Raw genomic sequence first — 7,957 nt, forward strand, 5'->3', positions numbered from 1 at the left:
GGGGTCTGTTACAGGAGTGGGTGGGTGAGATTCTGTGGTCTGCATTGTGCAGAAGGTCAGACTAGATGATCACATTGGTCCCTGCTGACCTTAGAGTATATAATTCCTTGTAGCAAAGCCACCAAAGCAGCTCATGGTTTGTCTCAATGAGCCCCAACAGAGGAGGATGCAGCTGGAAATCAATCTTGAGAGTCTCTGGGAAGAGATTGAACCCTTCTTTCACCCTTTCAATGATGGAGACGAATAACCACACAGACCTCCCCAAAGAGCTTCGTCCTGCTCAGGTAGAAGGTTAGAGCTCTGCATATGTTCAGGGAGTGGAGTCTCCTGTCCTCCCCAGTGTTGTGAGGTTTTGGGTAAAATACAAGCAGAAGGACCATTCGGTTCAAGTGAAAATCAGAAGAAACCTTGGGAATAAACTTGGGATGTAAACTCAGGGAGCCTTTGTCTCTGTGAAAGATCATATAAGGTGAATGCATCATGAGGACTCTGAGCTCACCCATTCTCCTGGCTGAGATAATAATGGTTAGAAAGGCTATCATCACTGATAAGTGTAAGAGGACCAGAAGGCCATAGGCTTGAAAGGTGGGTTCATAAGTGCTGGTAGCACCAGGCTCAGGTCCCAGGCAGGCATAAGTTTTAATACCTTCAGGAATGTTCTGATCATGCCTTTTAGGAACTTCACTGTTGTGGGATGGGTGAAAAAGGAGCTGTTTTCCACTGGAAGATGAAAGGCATTAATAGGTCCTAAATGTACCCACAGTGAACTGATGGATAGACCCGATCCCTTCCAGGAGAGGAGATATTCCAAGATAAGAGGGATCCCAGACACCTTAGGAGATAAGTGACGCTGCTGATACCACAGGGAGAACCTCTTCCACTTGGCTGCAGTGTACCTCCTTGTAGAAGGTTTCCAGCTATTGAGAAGAATGGATCGAACCTCCTCCAATCTGGAATTGGGAGGTCTGCATTCCTGGGGTAGTTTATTGGTGAACTCTGACAGCCTGTCATAATTAATAAAGTCATACACTGGCACAAGTGCCTGGTAGCTCGCAATACAGAATACAAGGTTGGCTGATGAAAAATTATTTTTGCCAAAGAGATCTGGTCTCTTGGTGTCCTTCTCTGAGGTAGTGGACCTAGGATGGGGCAGCCTGTTTCACTCTGTGACCAGCTGGATGCAAAAGGATTTCAGGTTACGGTGGGAGAACAAATATTCTGCCCCTTTGGAGAGTTCAAAGTACTTCTCCTTAGCCCGCTTCCAGGTCTGGGCACAGGTGTGTGCCAAATAGCTTAGCAGGCTCCAGTATGGCCTTATTGATAGGGAGTGCCACCACGGGAAGGACCTGTAGAGTGGATAAAGTCCAGGAGTTAATGGGTGGGATCCTGAACCTCTTCCTGTGGTATTTGGAGGATTTTTGCGATCCTTCTCAGGGGGACCAGGTAATGCTTATAATCATCCAGTGGAAAAGGAGAGGCCAGTTCCACCACCTCATCCAGAGATGAAGACGCAGTTGGTGGCTTTGGCTGTTCTTGTTCAGCAACGTGTACTGGGGGTGGCTGAGTCTCCTGTCTTGGAGGTGATCTGAGTTGAATGCAGAGTCCAAGGTCCTTGTAGTCTGGGGATTGAAAGCATGTATTCCAAGGGCCCCAGTATGGCCAGTGGTTGGGATCATAAGAGTATGGAGGCAGGCCCCATGGGGTGTACCAGTGGTCCCTAGCCCCATAGCACGGGGTCATGAGGATGCAGAAGCCTCCAGAAGTCTCTGGAAGCCTTGAAAGGACTGAGGTCTTGTGCCTGGATTGTTGGGGGAATCGTCAGTACCACCTCCTGTGCGTCCGAGAGGGAGGACCCCTCCAATTATACAGGCAGAGCAGACAGAGCCATCTGTCTTGCGGCAGCATGGCTGGAGGCATACACCAGCAAATAGTGCCCCCTGTACTCTCGGAACATTCACTGTATGGCTAGGACGTGGGACCAGTGAACTGCACATTGATGGAGCAGTGATGTCTCTCAATAGAACGGGGTCTGACAGATTTGGCAACGATTGTTAGGTCCCCAAGGAGGGTGTGCTTAGACCCACCAGGAACAGAGCTGGCAGGAGTCTTATGGATCGGCTGGTCTGCCAGTGTGAGCTCAGGCACAGTGGCCTTGGTGAGGTGCAATACAACCCGTGTGGAAGGTGAATGGTCCTTCCTATCCGTGTGCAGTGCAAAGGTCTGTCCTGCCACCTTCATAGATGGTTTAAGAGCACTGGAAACTCCCAGTACTGTTGGTGTCAGCCCATGATCCCAGGACACACCTGCTCCGGGGCACGGAGTCTCACTTAGTACTGAGGGGAGAGGCGACGCATTCCTTTTCTTAGCGTACTTATATGGTGATTTGTCTCTTTGTGAGGGTGTTTCTCCTTACCTTCGTCATGTCTCCGTTTAGGGGAGTCTTTGGCTTCTCTGGAGGATTCCAAGCTGGAAAGCATCAGCACTTGGGGGTGGAGCACTACCCAGAGGTTCAGGTCGACGAGATAGAGAGGGGGTGGGTCCTGGATCAGACAGAGACTTCATGGAGAGCTCTATTAGATGCCTACTGAGTCTGAACTCCCAAGACTGGGGGTGGGTGGGTGTTGGAGAGGACAGTGAAGAAAGGGGAAGCAGATGTCACACTTTGAGGGAATGTGTAATTGCTCAAGGCAATACAGGCAGCTCTCATGTGGGTCACTCCCTGGGAAGCCCCAGTGCCAGACAGGGCATGAAGCTTGGAATCCTGGGCATACTAAGTGCCCCAAAGATGGGGAAGCAAAAAAGTTGGGGGGGAATCTCCAAGCTATTTAAGAGTTAATTAAGTTAACTATCTAATATAAAACTATTTACAATTATTTACAGTACTGAAGTTGGAAAGGAATACTAGACAGCTATGGACACAGAAGGGTTCCATCCTAGACTGCGAGCAATAGACAGGAACTGGAGAGGCTTCAGTTGGGAGTCTGAGGCTGCAGGCACAGACCAATGGACACTGCTACTGAAGAGTTTCCAGTCTTGGACGCACCAAGCGCATATGCATGCACAGTGAATACCATGGGGATTGGCATATGAAGAAGAACCTTGAGATTTATGGACTTTCCAGATCATGGAGGGCTTGTTTTTATTTTGTATCCTTTCTATTGAACTCTTGCTGGGGCTTTAATATTTAATATCCTTGTTTTTATTTTAAGAAGGAGGGAAATGGATCTGGAGCTGTCTGACTTGCACAGATTGCAAACCTCATAGGCTTCAGTAGAAGAGCTGGCGGTTAAGTTCCTTGCGCTACAGCTCATGGAGCTACAAAGCTCCTTAGTCTGGAGTGAAAAGTAGCAATCTGCTAATAAAGTGTCCTGCTCCTTGCTCGGATATTACAAACCCTTCTTTATGCAGCTGCTGAACTTGCAAATTACCAGCTACCTGCACTCCCTCTCCCCCAACCAATTGTATGGGTACAGCTAAGGAATTATCTAGTGATGCAGCTATCCATCACTAGATAACAGACATTTCAAATTTTGACAAAAATATATCAAAAAAACCACGTATGACATGTTTGCAAAATTGTTTTGCTTTTATGACCAGCTTTGCTTTGAAATCATGCCTCCTCACTGGGTAGAAGTTTTCTCTGCACTAAGCATATCTGGATCTCTTAAATGGTCTTATATTCTAAGCATTTTAGCATTTGAATTGCTCTCCTCTGAACTATTACTAGATTTTCTGCCTCTTTAAAACTGAGCTGCCTATCACAGAACACAATACTTCAACTAAGGCCTAGCCAGAGCTGAGTTCAGAGGAAAAGGACTAGCTCTCTGGAACACTTCACTGCAGCTGCTCTTTCTTTCACTGTAGTCCTGATACAAAGATGTTACCGTAAGAAAATTGCAGGGAGCTGGTAACTTCTGTTCTCTCCTTCTCAGCATACTTCTGTGCAAGCTGGATGCTATTATGAGATCCTTTGAAAAGTCTAAAGATGTAAAGGGTCTGATCTGAAGCCATCTTAAGTCCATGAAAAGACTCCCATTGGCTTCAGGGGGCTTAGGCTCAGGCCCATAATGTTCGTCAGTTGTTCGGGCAATGAGGTGGAGAGGGAAGCTGCTGCATGTTTAAAAGAAAAAAGAGAACACTAGCTGTAAAAGATTACATTTTCACTTCACAGGCACTTCACAGTCTACAGCACCTCTCAGAGAGTGAGCCAACTGTGAGCCTGAATTCTCAGTGACAGCGGGATTATAGAACAGTACTGTTTAATAAGCAGGTGAAGCCTCTTTAATTCCTTCTGTAAAGGGATTTTTTTAATACCTTTCTCCTGACACATCTTGATAACAGGAATACATGAGGGCTGTAACGGAGCCAGAGTGTACAAAGCACCTTCTATTTTCCAAAGTGGCTGCTTGCCACTGAAAGATTGCATCAGAAATCATTAAAGCTCAGGCTCTTGAGTTTGATGAAATAGGGTGTGTAAATATTTGTTATCAGGAACATTGGGCAGTTCAAAGGCTGCATATTGCCTTTAGTAGACTTTGTTCAAAATGTTGCCATTGTGCAGTTACTCTTTATCAGAATGCCTGGATCTCTTGGGTACTAGGAGCTGAAATTCCATGAACGATGCTTGCAAAAATGGCCCCTGCATTTGGGTGCCAAAATGAGATGCCTTAGGGTTGATTTTCAGACTGCTCGGTACCTTTAGTTCCACCGGACAGGGAGAATGGTTCAATGGTTAAGGCTGTGGCTAAGGTCTTGGGAGACCTGGGTTCAAATCTTTGTTCTGCCAGACTTCCAGTGTGACTTGGGACAAGTCAATTAGCCTCTCCAGGCTGTGTCTTGTAAAACAGAGAACAGCACTTCCCTGCATCGCAGGATTGTTGTGAAGATAAATACATCAAAATCTGTGAGGTGCTCAGATATGATGGGAGTGGGTTCCACATAGGCCATCTTAAACAGATAAGGTCTATGGAAATTGTAGGTTTTCAGCCCTTCTGAAAATCATAGCCAAAGTATCTAAAGGCTGGTACACACACCCACAAAAATCATTAAGATGAGTGGGCTTTTTTTTTTTGCAAGTTAGGGTATCAACAGCTTAAACTGTTACATCCAGAGTATTTCAATATAAAGAAAATCCACACCAGCATAAACTTGCACTACATTGATTTAGGGTACATCTACTCTGCAATCAGAGGTGTGACTGCAACTCTTGTAGGCATAACCATGCTGGCTTTAATCTAGCCCAGCTAAAGACAGCAGTGAAGGCGCTGCACAGGTTTCAGCAGGGCCTGTCCACGCCCACCTGGAATCCCAAGTATGTACTTACATTCCTAGTCGACACTAGGGTCCAAGCTGCTGCATCTTCACTGCTATTTTTAGCCATGAAAGCTAGCTTAAAGCTTAGGCAGGTATGCCCACCCACGCTGCAGTCACTCCTCCAATTGCAGGGTTGACATACCCTTAGTTACGTTGGTTCAAGCAGCTAACGTAGACACCTTACATTGGACACTGGTACAAATTTTCTTATCGCAGACAAAGCCTCATTCAGTCGCTCTGCTAAGTACCTGAGACTGCATCTGGTGCCTTGGGACTTACAAGATTTTAAAGTGACTGTGTACTACATACTTGTGGGAAAAAGAAACACTGTTGTAGTTTTTATAACGAAGCAGAGTCCTGTTTGCGATGAATTACCCACTCCACAATGAATCTGAAATTGGGGGTCAATTTTAATTTTGAATTCTGATAAAATTCCAGTTGAGTCCACACACTGTTTCAGTTCACACGGTATACACTTTACACAGCACTTGGATTTCTTAATAGGATACATTCTACTTTGAGGGATTTGTGGGCATGCTTTTTGACAGAAAGGGAAATGAAATTTGCATTGAAAAATTGTATTCTAAAATAAATAAACAAATAAAAGCATCACATGTAATAAAAGTTACTGAAATCCAAATAAACGTTTGCTTTATTCAGATTTCCCATGCCTAAGTAATTTAGGGTAACATTTTCCAAAGCACCTATGTGACTTAGGCCCATATGATACATTCAAAGTCACACACTTTGGAAAATGTTACTCTTCCAATTACAACTGCACAGTCCACTAATTGAGTCCTTCAGCTTCTCTTCCACCAGAAGTCCTCCCTCCCTGAACAAAACGAGATATACCTCCATTCACAAGCTTTTCTATTCCTTCCCTAAATCTCTTCAGAGAATGGCAGATGCACCCCTCCACACAGGAGGAGAGTTTCATGTTCTGTATCCACCCTGTAGGACCGCTGGCACTGCCTCCAATGTACACCCTTTGAGCTCTGTGCTGTTTTTTTCCAGTTCATAGCTGTGGCTGTGCACCAGCCCCATCTGGAGATGTCAGGAACCTGTGGCAGGGGGAGGCAGGTCATGAAGGGAGTGTGAGGTAAGAGGAGGAGGGGGGAAGCAGAGCCAGATGAGAGTCACTCAAACCATGAGTCCTGACCCAGTTCTACTTTTGAGTGGTCAGGAAGCCCCATTCTGGGACATCAACCTGGGGATTAAGCTAGTTTCTTAAGCGTTACTTTCTGCTGTCTTGGTTTTAGGTTGAAAAATTGGAGTCTGCCCTAAATACACTTGTCCTTGGTTTCCCTGGAAGCAAATTATTCAGCCTCTGATCTCTTTTCCTTTTCCTTCCAAAGTCTCTCAGTAAGCCTCTCAGCAAACAATTAATGTGTCTTTTTTCTTTATAGAACTCTTTGTGTCTTCTAAACATTGTAGAATGTGTGTAAGCAAGCCTCCATACTTATTTGCATTCAAATAGCTCTTATTTAACACATTATTAGTTGCCTTGTCCAACTCCTCTGGTTCTGGTACCCTGATTCCTGCAGTCTCAGCATTTCTCAAGCTAAAAAGTCACTCCCCTTTAGGCCTCTGGCCTCCTTTTCTCTCCACTGGAATTTTCAGTTTTCTATCTGTCATGGCTTCACCAAATGTTTCCCAGCTGACTTCTGAGTCCTGAAAATCTTGGAAATGATAGTTCTATACATCACCATAGACGGTGGAAAGTGGTGCTCAGAATACAGTTTCATTGACCCACCCAAAATTACTAAGGCTGGCTCTAGCAGATATACACTGTGCTCCCTACAGAACTGAGTTAACTTCCTCTGGAGACCAGAAAAGGAAACATCCAACTCTCAAGCTGGACATCAGAGGACTCTAGGGCTATGGCTACACTGACAGCAGCAACGTCGCCGCCGTCAGATCGATTTCTCTGGATTGACTGAGCGGTCAGTGAAGACCCGCTCAGTTGATCTAGAAATCGACATACTAAGACCACCTTCACAAGTGGCGCAGTGCAGTGAAGATGGCGCGCGGAAGAGGAGCAGAGAAGTCGACGGGAGTTACGCAAGTTTTTTGCATAGCTTGCATTACTGCCGCCGAATCCCGGAGGTAAGTGTAGACAGGGTCTAGATTTGTATTTAATGGAAAGCCACAACATAGAGATGCAATTTACAGCTTGCTCTAAAGGTCTCCAGGCTTAGACCCAGCTTTATCCTGATTAGGAACAAATATCAAAGGTGAAGGACCCGACCTTGAGGCCATCCTTCTCCCAGTTCCTGTCAGCCTCACACCTTGAGATAGACAGCTGAAGTGTTCCTGCCCAACACAAGGAAGCGGGGCATGGAGGAGAGGCTGTTTCTTTTGTACCCAGGATCTATACCCTTCAGGCCTTCATAGATAGTAACCAATGCCTTGAACTGGCAGTTCTAAGCAGAATGTAGGACACAAGAGCAATGTTTCCCTGAGCAGTTGAGCATCTACAGGATACACTTTACGTTTCCCAAGAGCCATTCAAGGATAGTCCCAAGTAGAGCATGCTATTGTGTTTAAATTCAGATAAGAAAGTTTGATACTCTTTGACCCCCTTTTGTGTGTACACTAGGGAGTCCAAGTTGCTCTCATCACTAGTAAACTCCAGGAAAAACTT

This window comes from Emydura macquarii, unplaced genomic scaffold (assembly GCF_026122565.2).
Source record: "Emydura macquarii macquarii isolate MOO-44397 ecotype Brisbane River unplaced genomic scaffold, CSIRO-AGI_Emac_v2 contig_2734, whole genome shotgun sequence".
In the NCBI taxonomy this organism is placed as follows: domain Eukaryota; kingdom Metazoa; phylum Chordata; order Testudines; family Chelidae; genus Emydura; species Emydura macquarii.